This window comes from Chiroxiphia lanceolata, chromosome 12, assembly GCF_009829145.1.
Source record: "Chiroxiphia lanceolata isolate bChiLan1 chromosome 12, bChiLan1.pri, whole genome shotgun sequence".
NCBI classification, from domain to species: Eukaryota; Metazoa; Chordata; class Aves; order Passeriformes; family Pipridae; genus Chiroxiphia; species Chiroxiphia lanceolata.
In genome coordinates, this window is record NC_045648.1 from 14921524 (window position 1) to 14936240 (window position 14717).

The 14717-nt window shown below is 40.0% G+C and overlaps 1 protein-coding gene across 3 annotated transcripts in view; it reads right to left on the reverse strand.

Annotated features, from left to right (window-relative positions):
* MYO1E (myosin IE) overlaps nucleotides 1-13668 on the reverse strand; it is a 242838-nt gene extending 229170 nt beyond the window's left edge. The window contains exons 1-2 of one of the 3 annotated variants that reach the window (XM_032700486.1): nucleotides 13541-13668; nucleotides 10465-10604 (exon numbers count right to left, since the gene is read on the reverse strand). The gene's annotated coding sequence lies outside the window, so the exon portion shown is untranslated. Of the gene's footprint in view, nucleotides 1-10464; nucleotides 10605-12954; nucleotides 13027-13316; nucleotides 13407-13540 lie in introns of those variants that run through there. The other 2 variants (XM_032700487.1, XM_032700488.1) reach the window with 2 other exon arrangements.
* Nucleotides 13669-14717: the final 1049 nt, after the last annotated feature.

Genomic DNA, 14717 nt, shown 5'->3' on the forward strand with positions numbered 1-14717 from the left:
TGTACCACTCCTAATGAGTTCCCTGCGGGTGTAAAAGAGGTGTTTCCTTTATGCAGTGGTTTGGATTTTGTTACATGTTCACTGCACCGGGTGCTTCTGCCTGGCTGACCACAGAAGATATTCCTATATGCATGGGAAATTAATTAGTTTTATATTAATCCACAATTCCACACTGCAAGAAAAGAAAGCAGAAATAAAATATGGTATACACAGCACTCACTTTGAACATGATGCTTTTCAACTTTCCTTTCCAGGGAAACTACCACAAAGCTTACTAATCACACAGTCATTCCCTGACTCACTGCCCTGCTTTTGTGGTGCTCCAGCAATAATCAGATAATTAGATTTTCTAGCACATACATTACAAAGTTGATTGATGCCTTTCCCTGTCTCCTCTCATCCACCCTTGTGCTGCTGGCAAGTCTGAGCAGAATCCGGTCACGGATAAGCAACTACATTTCAGATCCTCTCAAAGAAAAAAAGATAGCTGCTGAAGATTTCTTTTCTTCTTTTAAGTTTACTCTTACTAGAAAAATAAAACACGTTGAAAACTAAATAAGGGAAACATTTGTTTTGAAGTGACATGTAAGACTTTTTAAAAAGAATTTTTATATACCTTCTGATTTAAGCACAGTGGCAAAGCGTAGTTTGCTGGACTTCCTTGACAAGTAGAACACACACATTGCTCCTTTCAGACCTCATCTCACACTCTTCCCACAGGAGCACAGTAGCCACACCAAAAGGGAGCTGCAGCCCAGCATAATTTTTACAAACCCTGCCTTGCTCCCTGACCCAACCCCCCTTCAAACCCCCATCAGAACAGAAAAGAACACGCTGAAGGTAAAACAGAATGAGAAGCCCTGGAAAGCAGCTTAAGAAGAAAAGGCCTGATACCGAGTCTTTCTGAGCCAGGGTCTGATTCCAACTGTTTGGGAGTCAGAGACTTTCTGTACTTAAAATAACTGAAGACATTTATTTTTCATGAATTTACTTCACCTTTTTTAGCTTAGCTTTTTTTAGCATTTTCATTTTTACGATTTGGAGAAGGAGTTTCACAGCAGTATTCCTGGGTAAAAATTTCATTAAGGTTCATAACAAAAACTGATAGACCACTGACTGCATCTGGATTTATCTTCTCTTACCTTTTGGGACATCACTCAGTGCTATCTGGGAGTTCTTTGTCCTAGTTGAGAAGAACAAATGGGTACCTCTCCTGAAGAAAAATTGTTTCAAAAAATTTTAAAATATGCCAGAGAAGGAAGGTTGCTACTGTCATCCTTCTCTCCCCATCAGCTCATTCTTCACAGAGTCTGAAGAGGTTCAGTTTCCTCTTACACCTTAATTTATAGCACCTGTTCCCTGAAGGCTGAGTCCCACCCAGGCCATTGCCTGTTGTAAAATTCACCTGTTGTAGTGATTGTGTTTTACATACAAAATTTTAAGAGTCAAGAAAAAAGAGCAGGGGCAAGGTCTCTGACCTGGAGAAGAGAGAGGAGGAGACATGATTTTAAGCAGCCATAAATGATGACATGATTTAAAATCATGTAGGAGACATGATTTTAAACAGCTATAAATGATGACATGATTTAAAATCACGTAGGAGACATGATTTTAAACAGCCTCTGAAAAACTAAACAACAGCACCTGCAGCAAGGCTGAGTTACTCCAGCTGAGGATCATAACCACGAGATGAAGGTGGTTCACCTTCAAGGGTTTGCTCTATATGAGAACAGATTCCTTAAAAGGAAGAGAAAGCATCTGTACCCAAAGCACCAGGTCAAACAAAGCAAAGGGAACAAAGTTCAAGCTTCCAATGCATGCAGAAGTAAAACTTCCCAAACAAAGGGCAAACTTTTTTTGGAGGGTGAGGAGTGGAGAGGGGTGTGTGTGTGGGTAAACCTATGCCTTAGACCAGGTAACAGCTGAACAGTTTTTAAACATTACAGTTTTGCTTTTAGACTGTTCTCAATCTTTTTGTGTTTAGTCTAGACTTGACCAACCAGCAGTTCTGTCTTTTATGGACCACAAATGCTCTGCCATCCCCAGTTCTGGCTGCCACATTTAGGAGCCACGGTCTGCCTGTGAGAACAGTACTCATGACACCAGGTGTGTTTTCTGGTGAACAGCCTTCTAACCATACATGAAAAGGGAAGGGTGTTAACACCTAACACAATGGGAAGTGTAAATACATTACTGTGACCAGATTAAATGGATGTACACTGAGGAATCAAAATCTACTGATAAACTGCTGTAAGAATCGGGATAGGAGATTCTTAAAAACTTGTGAACTTGCCAGAGGTACATCTGCACCATCCATCCCCATAAAGCAACCTCAAATGAATATCCCCTAAAGTGATGAATAAGCTCTTATTTCAGTTAATTGAGGCATCTTGAAAAGCATATGAAACACGTTTAATCAGCATTCCCAAATTTGTGGGCAGCTTAATCTCTCAAAACTGTAACTTTAGGAGAGTCACTACCAGCAAAATGACTGCAATTTTTTCAATGCAACTAAGAATTAATGAACTTACATTAACATTTAGCCATTTTATGCAGATGGCATGCAGCAAATGTCTGTTTTGCTCAGATCAAATTTAAGGTAAATACACATTTAGATACCTGTGAACAGCTCTGGCTTTCTTAAAATTGACATTTGTAAGACTGCATTACCTTCCAGATCCACGCTGGTAGTGAATTCTGAACATCTATAAACAGTAGGTAATTGCATTTCAGTTTGTGATGTTTCATGGTTTTTTACACTACTTAGCCAAATATCAAGCATAGTATTTCCAAATAATTCATTTCAGTTACTTCAACACTCCCCATCCTAATAATCTTTTAACATGATGCAGTGTACAGAGATCAAAGCCAAGCCTTTTATGAAAGTCCAGAACTCCAGAATGCCATTTACAGCCTCATACTCCAACTGATGTATCCAGAGAGCTTCTAGAGCAGAACCTAGACCAAAGTGGGTTTGGGGATAACATGCTGATTTAAAGGATTTCTCACTTTTCCAAGTATCCCACAAAGCAACAGTATTTTTGACAAAATATCCATGTTTTGGTGAAGGAATCAGAGGTCTGAATGGTTAACATAGACACAAAAGCTAAAGGAGAGAGCAGAGAATCTGCCCTCTTGCTGCTCCCCTGACAGACACCAGCACGCTTCCATTTTCTCATCCTCCTCTCACAAGATACTTTTCTTCTTCCTTGTTCCCTTCTCCCAGGACTGTGTTGTTCCCATAGTCATTACTGTGATATTTAGCTACTGAAGCAAGTCCATGTCAGATGCCTTTCACTGCTGTAAAAGTAGCTCTGCTTTTAGCCAAGCTCAGTTATAGTTTCTTCTCTTGAACCAAGGGACTCGAACAGGATGGTTTTGCTGGCAAGTTTCTGCCCTGGTTCTATCCAGTGAAAACTCCAGTGGAATGTTTATGCCTGAATGGCTGTAGACTGATGCAAGAAAAAATCCACCAAAGTGATTTACAGTTAAATTTCAGAAGAAATAAAGACTCTCCATCTCAACTGGGTTCAGTTGGGTTGGGCTGCAATGGAACCAAAGGGCTCCAAAATGGAAGCTGTCCTGTCCACAGCTGGCATTTAATGCTCAGTTAATTGAGCTTAACCACAACTATCAATCCATCAGTTGTTTAACTGCAACTACCATTGCTTTCTGCTTTCCATGGCACCTGAGGGATTAGATTTTATTATGAATGACTTACAGATGCTAAACCCTCTGCATAAAATCTGCAAGCCTTTAATGGCAAGGTATACTATGGACAATATGTGTTTTACTAGTTTAGAATCCTAAAGGTATTACTCTGGCTTTCCTTTTCTCTTTTCCCCTAAATTAAGACAATAATGGTAAGGTTTATTATCATTATTGCTACTCATTTTCAAAGAAAAAAAGACAACTCTACACTTTTGACTCTCTAGACAGTAACACAGCTGCAACTCATACCAGTTGCTGTAGACATTGTGTTGGTGGTAAACTCATCACCAGTAGGTAGAATGTTGGAATGAAGACATAATGAGTTTGAGATAATACTTTAGGAGTACCATTGTGAGCTCATTCAGATACTTGCCAGCAACTGCAGCTGCTTCTTAAAATTTAATAAAAACATCAGGAAACCCCCCCCTTTTTTTTTTTTAAATAAATCTCTGAACTAGGAATTCTCCAGAACAACCTAGAGAAAGAAATCCTTTTAATTCCTTGAAATGCTGGTGTGCAGCATCTGCTGTACCTCACTGTAGCTGACATATGTCATGAATCACATTCCCAAACTGTGGTGTTGGTCTCAGTGTCAGAATACCCACTGTAACAGAAAGAAGGAAATAATTGTCTTGCTGGACACCCTCCAGGGCCCAGTACTTTCTCCTGCCATTGTACCACAGCCATCCTGTGATGCAGAAAGCCCTTGCACTAACAAGCTCTAAGCTCCCTCAAGAGTAGTTTCTATGCAAAGTTCTCCTCAAAATTACAAAAATGCTGTGCATTCCAAAGCCTGCACTTAGAACTCTAATTTCAAGTTCTCTTTGTAGAAGCCTGCTGAATTTAGTGGTATGATCACAGTATTAAGTGATTTTTGCAAAATTGAAATAATATATTTAGTTAAGAAATAACCAGAAAATACCTATGAAAAAAGGGAACATTGAAACACCCCAACTTGCATTTATATTCTCCAAAAGTGCAAAGATGCTGTAGCAACACTGACATATTTGCCAGGATCAAGTACTTGATTAAACTTGATTTGTCATAAACCAGATGTATCTTTTAATCCCTTACTTTTAAATAAATATTTCTACTACTTAATACTTGAAAATTGTCAAAGCACAGTTGTTCTGTTAAAGACAAACCTTTAAATAGAACTTTGCCTACTTCTGATTTATGACCATTAACTATACTTCAGTTTCAACACCATCTGATAGAAAGAGAAATTAGCATTTTCTCAGTACAGTTTCTTCAGACACCAGAAGCAACAAAACTTGCTTTGGGAAATCTGCAAATAAATGTATATCCCCTTTCTTTCAAAGAGTTTTGTTGAGCCATTGTCCTTTGTGCTCCAAGGTAAAAAAGACACTTTAAAGAAGTGCTGCATAGCAATGCAATACTCTTGGTACAAATATTACAGCAGATATCAGCCACAGCCTTGTTTTACTGCGTTGTTATAACACTGGAAAAGAGCAAGCAACACCAAGAGGCAATGTTTCTCCACAAATGTTCCTAAAATAATCCGACAGTTTAAAAGTTCAAACTAAAGCCAACAAAAATCTAATCCAGCTCTCAAAGGGCTGTTTAAGTGCGTGCTGGCTACAGAACCATCTCTATTTCAGGACTGGGAAAACGCCTGGCAAGGAATCCACGGGAAAGGACGAGAAACCTCTGCAGTTGGAAAATGTGGTATTTATAGAAGTCGCTCTTTGGATCATTTGCTGTGGGGAAAGACACTTGCATGCAAAGCCCAGTCCTCAGTCTTCTTCAGAGGCTTCCCCCCTGTCTGTGCCTGCAGGACACAGGGCTGGGGGTTTTCTAGCCTGGAAACTGAGCTAAGCTCTCATGAAACAATGTATAACACAGCAAGTTCTTGTCCCTGAACTGCTTCAAAGATGACTTTTTCATTTAGTTTTCAAACAACATTCTCACCACTTGTAACACAATAGCTGGGAGGCAGGTTCAGTGAGAGACAGAACAGCTAAATATTCCTATGGAAACCTCATGAACGGAAGAGCACCTTCGAGATTTCTTCTTTGGGGGTGGTGGTGATATTGCAGTGCTACAAATCTAACTCAGATTAATCAATTTATGCTCACTGGGCAAACATTCTATACTTTAGATTTGTATGAAGAAGAGTTATGTTCTCTACATTATTACTACACTGGGAGAAAACAGAAATCAGTTGCCCGATCCATAACTCTGATTAGACCTTCCTGCAGCAAAAATGATCTGGATTAGTGGCAAAGAGGGTGTTCTTGGGAGACTCAGTACCCACACAACCTTTTGACAACACTGTTACTGGCTCTTCACTAGTTCAATAGAACTCTCTGTGAAATCTGTTCAGTATGAAATGGGCAAGGTGCTGTTAAAGCTTTTCTGCTTCCAATTTTCAGAAAGTACAGTGCAATGTTCTAAAAATGAAAGGCACCATACAGTGAAAACTCACGCTACTTCTCCAGCACAGATAAATACTGAACTTCTGTTGAAAAATAAAACAAAAACAAAGAAGAGAGTTACAAAAAAGCACAGCAAAACACCCCCCCAAAGTAGTGCTCACACTGATATCAGCTGTAGTCATTTGACTGTCTCTGTAGTGAGGCACCTTCAGTCTCAATTGCAGCCAATATTTTCTAACTGGAAAGCTACAAAATACATGCCAAGAGAAATCTGAAACAGAAAGTTGCAGAGGAAACATAATTCCTAGCTAGAAACACAACTTCCATTCCTCCTGCTGTGTAATAATCATAATTCCAGTTGTGGAAAAGATTGTTTTTCTTAATGGCATTCTAAGCTTTAGAATTAAATTCCTATCCAACTTTTTGGTTGTTGGTGATAACTGCAGAAAAAGAAAGGGTTGCACCCAGAGAGCAGGCAGAGCTTGGGATGTATTCAGCTCACAGCATATTCAAATGTTAACTGTGCAGATTATTAAAGCACACTGAGCCACAAAAGGTGGGTATGTAACTGCAATACATGTGTTTAAATACAAGGTCCCACGATACTAAATTTACCCAGATGAAAATACTGACAACACTTACCAAGATTCTTTAAGTAATTTTTGGAGTGACAGATTTTAGTTTCTAATAAGTATTAATAAGCTTAAACTGAAAAAATAAAACTGTTCTCCTTTAGTAAAAAGTGACTTTGCATCTCCTGCAGAATACTAAGAAGCTGTAGAGCCAGACTGAAAGAACCAAACTGGCTGATAAGTACTTCCAGGTATTTTCTTACATTCTTACTGTGAGTGATAAAAAGAAAGATGTAAATGCTGTAGCACATGTAGCTATGCTGGCATTATTATCAGTTAATCCAAGAAGACCCACACTGTACAATGATTTCCCAACACAGGACAGAAAACATGGCAAAGGTACTGATATTGTGTTAGTGGGGAGAAACTACAACTTTTCATCTGGAAGCAGAGGGAGGGGAAGAGAGTCCTTCCCTCTGCACTTCTAAAAGAAGAATCACCAGTTTTCAGCAGCAGAAAAGAAATGGCAGAAGTGGTGACTGAGTTTTACAGCACTCTTGGTCTGATCAATCCTTGCTCATGTGGACAAAGTGCTGCAGCCTTTTTGCTCAAAACATTCATCATCACAGTGGATTTATTGTTCTATTTCAGCATTATTGCAGCAATTCTAGGAAAAGTGACAAGCTGGGAATCATAGGACTATGTTAAAGTGTTCAAGGTTCAGATATTGCAAAAATCTTACAACACAAAAGAAATCTGTATCTTCACATAAGCACTGCAGAAATTCACACTGAAAGGCAAATCCCAGGAGTTTGTGAAGGCATATTATTCAAGTGGAATAGCTTTGAATTATGTTTCTCTTGCTGTTCAAGAAGAAGTGTCTATGGACTGAAAACTCAGCCTGCAAAGGATAGAAAAAGGCATGCAAGGAATTGGGAATCAGGAATGCAAGCAAGATTACAGAATAATGAATTCACCCAAAGGAAACTTCAGCCTGTCTCCCAGGCCAGACATCCAAGTTCAACTCTAGCATGGCAAGGGCTTACACCTAAGAAGGAACACAGGTCTCCAGAAAATATAGAACTGGAGGATTGACTTTTCATAACTAGGGAATGCATAAAAGAATGCACTTCCTACAAGGGTGTATCTTAAAATATATATTCTTTTTTAAAAAATCCACAAACAAAAACCCCAACCAGACAAAAACATATCCTTGATGTGGGTTACGAATCTACCTGAATGACAGTCAAACTATTGATACGTAGCAAGAAATAAATACTCAATTCAGAGCTCACTGGATGGCCTCAGCAAGGGGAGGTTGTATACAAATTTAATCTACTTACCCACTCCTGCCAGATCCCCAAATCAAAACAAGAGTCTTTTCTGACAGCATCTCCCCCACTTGGAATATGCCTCTTTCCCAAAATTAAGCACAGTTTATTCCCTATTTACAGGATACAGGACACCCAAGACAAACAGAATGACTTTATTATTCTTATCATTATTGCTGTACTGCACATTCAGGAACAGAAGATGTTTCACAGCACTGCTTAGTCCATCTTCCTGTCCTGAAGCAAGATTCAAAAATAGATGTCTGTCCAAACTATCCTTATCCTACATCAACTCCACCATATCCCCCCTGGTCAGAAAATAATTCTGTTATTTACACATGGTAAATGCCATCTTTCTTCTTGAAAATTGAATTGCTTTTTCCCCCCTTATCCTTGAAAGACTCTTATTGATCACTAGCCTCCTAATGACCAAAATAATTAAATCCAAAAACCTAACATGCTGTGGACTGTTAAATCCATGTCCAGGCTTCATCTTCTAGAACAAACAAACATAAGTGATTTAAAAATTGTTCACAGTGTATAGAGGCAAATATATTTATTTTCACTTCCCTTTTCCAGTCTCCTTTCAAATCCCCAACAATACTTTCCATGCAACACATGATTCAAGTATAGAACTTGTCAGTGCTACTGAGAGAGAAATCACTGCTCTTGCATGAAGAAAGGTAGGAAAAAAATCACTGCTGAAGTGTTACCTATAATTAATCATTTGGTTTGATTTTTTTTGTAATGCAATTATTCTCCAGTTTGCATTTGATCATTTAATTTTGCGTTCCAAATGCAGTATTTTATAATTTAACCTTTCTCTATTTTATTTCACTTTATTGATTTCAGATTACAGTTGCAGTTCACAATTTGGCTTTGTAATCTTGCCCTTAAAGTGCTTGCCTAAAACATGGAGACAGAATATGTCTTCATATAACCACACATCAGCAAGAATTAACAAGTTAAGAAGCTGATCCATTGTCTGCATGTCTTCCACACACATATTATCTGTTCCACTCATTCTTTATTTATACTAATGACATCAGAAGTATTTTGTGCTCTGCATCCGAGTCCCACAGGTTGTACTTACTGACCTGCTACAACAGCATAATTTACCAATTTACATCATGAAAAGACAGGGTAAGTTGGGCATTGTTTTGTATGCTAAGGAAGACTATCCCCAATGTAAAAAAAAAAAAAAAACCCACAAAAAATCGGGGGTGGAGAGGTAGCCAATTATTACTGTTTAGTGCAAAAACCATGGTGTTTTAGAGAAAAATAGTAGCTAATGCACCGGAGATGTTTTAAATATTTTAAAAGAATTATGTGTCAAATTTCTACAGCAAGAACATGATCAAAAATGGACAATGTGTTCTAAATGTTAGAATGTGAAGTATGCACAGAGTTTCTCTCTCCTTTTTTTGGAAGCAACCTTTCAAATAAACACCTTTTCCCAAGGTTATGGACTAACAACTATAAAAAAAGTTGGTAGAACATTTGCACATATTTTTCCTTGTTCTCTCCTTGGCTATTTCTCTGTTAAAATGGTATAAAGGTTAGAAGGGTTTACTGCTGCTGTAGGCTCCCAGTTCTTCACATTTTTGAGCCAAAATATATCCCAAAAGTCCAACTGGATACTTATGTGTTTATATGGCCGAGGGCACCACTTGACAATCTCTAGGATGAAACCAGGAAGTGGGACCACATTTTATCCTCCAGTCTTAGCTAAGTAAGGTGGTTCAGTTACAAACAAAAATAATTTTTCATACAGGTGCTGCCTTGTAATTAAGCTGGACTGGATTTACAAATTCTCATTTCCCATCATTCTGTGGCAGCCAGACAACATTCACTCATATTTGAAAGCCCATCCTGACCTAGGCGACAGTCTTTTTGAGCAAGCCATATTCCAGCTACTTCTTCATTCTGCATCCATCACATACTCTCTAGGGCAATAGTAACCATTTCCAAGGAAAGTTAGCCCTTAACTGTAAAAAACCAGGAAGCATTCTTTCCACAAAACAAATAAAAACGCCAAGAGACTTTTCAAGACAGCAGGAAGTCTGGTTCAAAGAGAACATCCTGGTGTTGGAAATACAGTGTGTGTTGATGGTGCAAAAATTAATTAGCACATAGTAGGAGGAGCACGTTAAATGCATCTTGGAGAATAGTAACATGTTGCTTCTTTTTTGTATTACCTGTTATTTTATTTTAACTACGTAGGCCTCCTGTCCTATTTGAAGTACCTTCTGCAGTCTCACAGCACCTGACTGTGAATTAGAACCAGCAGCAGCAATTTCAACGGGTTGCTGAGACCAGCAGCAGTAATTATGTCACAAACTGTAGGCAAAGAGCTGCAAGAGCAGTGGAGAAGTCTGGACCTTACAAAACTTTAAAGTTCTGGAGATACAATAAAGTGAGCAATCCTTAACTAAAAACAACACAGGATACCTTAGAGCTGCCCCAAAGCAGCGCCTTCAGCTCCAGAAACATTTCCTTCCACTGGCATGTTTCTTCCTATTTTGCTCTGAAGTCAGAAGCTCCCTTCCTTTCCAAGGCCTATGCAAAGCTGGAGAACAGCTAGTCATGTTCTAAGGGAGAGAAAACACAGTTTAGTGTATTTCCCAGGGCAACATACTTTTAATTCAGTTTTTAAATTCTCTTGCAGGTAAAAATAGATCCATTCATATAATGGAAAAGTTATTTTTACCAGAGATTGCCTGGTTTTGCAGTCTGGTGTAGCTCCCTCGGTTTCAGTGGAATTTTGTGGTTTACTCTCCAACCATCAGATTCTTGGTTCTGTTTTCCAGAGTAAGGAAGGACACTTTCCCAAAACTCAACAACAACACAATTCCAAATTGGTTGTTTCTCCTTGGCAAATCTTATGCTTTCCTTCAGCCTCACACCACAGGGACACGTGACAGCACAAAAGCCAGCTGGTGACTCGGATTGGGAAGCAGGGCCTGTGTGCATGTGTCACCATTGCCAGAGTCTGGGCAATACAGACAAGAGCTGCCACCTCCTCCTCACAACGGCTGACTGTTGGTCACGCATCATAATAGAAAGCAAAACTAATTACCTGATGCAGACAGTTCTCAATTCCAAAAGGATTTAACTTCCACTGGATTAATATAACACTGCTATCCACTGCCATTTCAGTCATCTGACTTAAGATTTGGGAACTGGAACTATCATAACTGGTAGTTATAATCCATCCACACAATTGCACAGGATCATTCACTAAAGACTGCGGGGGGATTTTTTTTTTTAACATATTTAGCAATAAAACCAAATTGGAACACTGGGAAAATATAATAATTACATTTATTTATCAAAAGAATTTGCAAAGCTACAGTTCCTTGACAGAATTTTCAGGTTGCATCTTACCTGCCACAGAGGAGAAAGGTTGCCCATGTTGCAGACAGCAGTTTGTGCTGGGTTGGGCTAGGGGTGATTTCCTCAGTGGTAGCTAGGATGGGGATATGTTGTGCATTGATGACACAGGGATGTTTCCATCACTGCTGAGCAGGGCTTACACAGAATCAAGGCCTTTTCTGCCCCTCACAGCACCCCCAGTGAGGAGGTGGGGGGCACAAGAAACTGGGAGGGGATGCTGCTGGGTCATCCCTGGGGATGGCTGAACACCCGCCTGCCTTGCCTGTGGGAAGTGGTGAATGAATTCCTTGTTTTGCTTTACTTGCACACGTGGCTTTTGCTTGACTTATCTCAACCCATGGGTTTTCTTACTTTTACTCCTCTGACTCTCTCCCCCATCCCACCAGCAGGCTGTGAGTGAGTGGCTGGGCAGGGCTCAGTTTCCAGCCAGGGTTAAACCACAATACAGTTGGTCTGGCACAAACTGACTGATGGTTTTACAGTTGCTGGACACCAATTAAATTAAAAGTACTCAATGCAATTTTCTTCATCATTACTGATTCATTTGCATGCATATGTCCAAATAATTCCAATTTCAGTACAGGTGCGTTATGTTCATTTCATATTATGTGCACTTTAAATATTTACTTTCCTATGCCTTCCTCAAAATTACACAATGAATAAGCAGGAATGAAGAAGTTATTTTAATATTAGAGCAAATTTACTTTTGGTTCCTGATGTATCCTACTGGAATGTACCTCTTCTGAAAGTTGGAGTTTTTCTTCTTCAAATATTCCCTTTTATTTCAATATATCCCAACCAAAAATGAGCAACAGAGAACAAACAAAATATGACCACCCAGTGCAACAAAGGAAATTCAACAGAAATTATTTACAGTGCCCGCAGTGGTGCAGACATTTATATGCATTTATTTCATCTCCTCCACTCAGTAATTGCTTCACCTCTATGCTAAACTCTCTGCTTTGGATCCCAAGATTGCAGTTAAAATCCTCTCAGGCATTTCAACCGTGGAAGTCACATGGCTGAAGACAACACAACAACACAATGTTCCAGTATCAACAGCCTTCAGAGCTCAGAGAAAGAAACTATGGAGAACTTCCCTTCAGCTTTCTGAAGGTCATCAACAGCACCTCTTGGTGCACATTCTGCAGAGGAAGCCACTGACTGGAAGCATGGGTGACAATTTATCTCTACTCACTGCATATCTGTTTTAATTTACAGTTGTTCCATATCCTTAATTAAGTTTTTAGAAATCCATACACACCTAAAATATACACAGATCTCTAGCAAAACAGATGAGTAATAATAATAAAGTTTGTAGTACAGCATGTCCCACCCTCTTTCGTAAGTTACATATGGAAAAAACCCTGAGAGGAAAAGCTCTACTGAACAGTAATTTGATTTTGGTGAGAAATATTACCACCATCCCATCACTGGTAAGGAAAAAAAAAATCCTTTCTTTTTAGAACCACTGGAGTTAAATGACCTGTTTTTCTCCCGACAGTTGAAACAGAATTAACGGTCTAAATACAACTTGGATCTTACTTTCCTTAGCACCACGATCTGCACTCCGCTCCAGCCCACCCACACTGCGTGGGGTGCGGGCAGGTTGGTCCCCTCACACTCTGGCTGGTCCCCTCACACGCTGGCCAGTCCCCTCACACCCAGGCTGGTCCCCTCACACCCAGGCTGGTCCCCTCACGCCCTGGCTGATCCCCTCACACTCTGGCCAGTCCCCTCAGCACCCGGGCCGGTCCCCTCACGCCCAGGCTGGTCTCCTCACGCCTGGGCTGGTCCCCTCAGCACCCGGACTGATCCCCTCACACCTTGGCCGGTCCCCTCACACCTTGGCCGGTCCCCTCACATCTTGGCCAGTCCCCTCATGCCCGAGTCGGTCCCCTCAGCACCTGGACTGGTCTCCTCACGCCCTGGCCAGTCCCCTCAGGTCCGGGCCGGTCTCCCCTCACGCCCGGTGGGCAGGAAGGCGCCGCGCCTCAGGCAGTGCCTGTGTATAACCCCCTCACAGTGCCCTGTCAGTGTGAATTGAGAACACCTGGAACTCCCGCTTCTGGTGAACTGGGCAGAACTGCTCCTAACAGCAAAGATGGAGGGTCAGATAACATCAGGTCACCTCCAGAAAGGTTCTGGTGTGGGTTTTCTCCCTCAGGACCTTCAAGGACTGGATGCCGTGCTTGATGCCGTGGTCTGGTTTTGCTCAAAGGTGTTGGTGTTTGGTCAAAGGTTGGACTTGATGATCTCAGAGGTCTTTTCAAACCTTAACAATTCTGTGCTTCTATGACTTCACTTATTTCCAGTGAAATTACCATGAAATCTGCAAAGAACTGTCTGTAGGGCTGCTCTGGTTGTGTCAGAGCAGAGAGGAACCGGTGTGACCCTTCTTCAGCTCCAGCAGAGGATCCAGCTCGGACGGGCACATTCCCGCAACATCCAGGACATGGCTCTCACTTGTGCAATACACACACATCTTGGGGCAGTCAGGGTGTTGCTGTCACTTCTCAAGGGCTGTCACACAGGTTATACAATTTTCTGCAACTCGGTTATATTGTGCCCACTCCTACATTTGTGTAAGGATTCCCTTACTGTACTGTACCCTTGCCGATGCTTGCACTTTACTGCCAAGAAACTCAAGTACAGATCAACCAGATAAGAAATAAAACATGTCACATAAATTCATCTTGAGTTACTTTATTTTTCACAATAATAAAAAATAAATTAGTCATAAACAAAAATAGTTAACATTTTTTCATCAAAGAGAAAAAGTATACAATATGAAAAGGATACTGTACAGTTCTGGTTCAGGTACATTGCCACAGATACATATTCCTGAACGAGTCAGAAAGCAATTTGCCTATACTCTCCCCTTTAATTCACTCAAGGAACTGGCTAATCAGAAAGTTTAGAAAATTGTATTATGGATTTACAGTATGACATATATACAAAAAATATATATGTAATACCTGTGCTATAAAATTCCCTAAAAAGCTGGGTTAGTATAATGAAAAAGCTGGACAAAATTTGAATGGTATATGTAAATAAATACATATTAGGTCCCTTTTAATAAAAAAATCTGCCTATTCTAAATATTTGAAATATTTTGGTGCAGTGGCTTGTTCCATAGACACAGCTCAGAATTACATATTTCCCATAGACATCTTGTATTTACAAATAACAACAAAATAAGTTATAATAAAGTATATCCTTCTGCCCAAAATCAATTATGAGGGTCAAGTAGACAATTTTATACATATAAAAAAAAGTTAGGGTTTCTTTTGTCTCCCGTCCTTCCT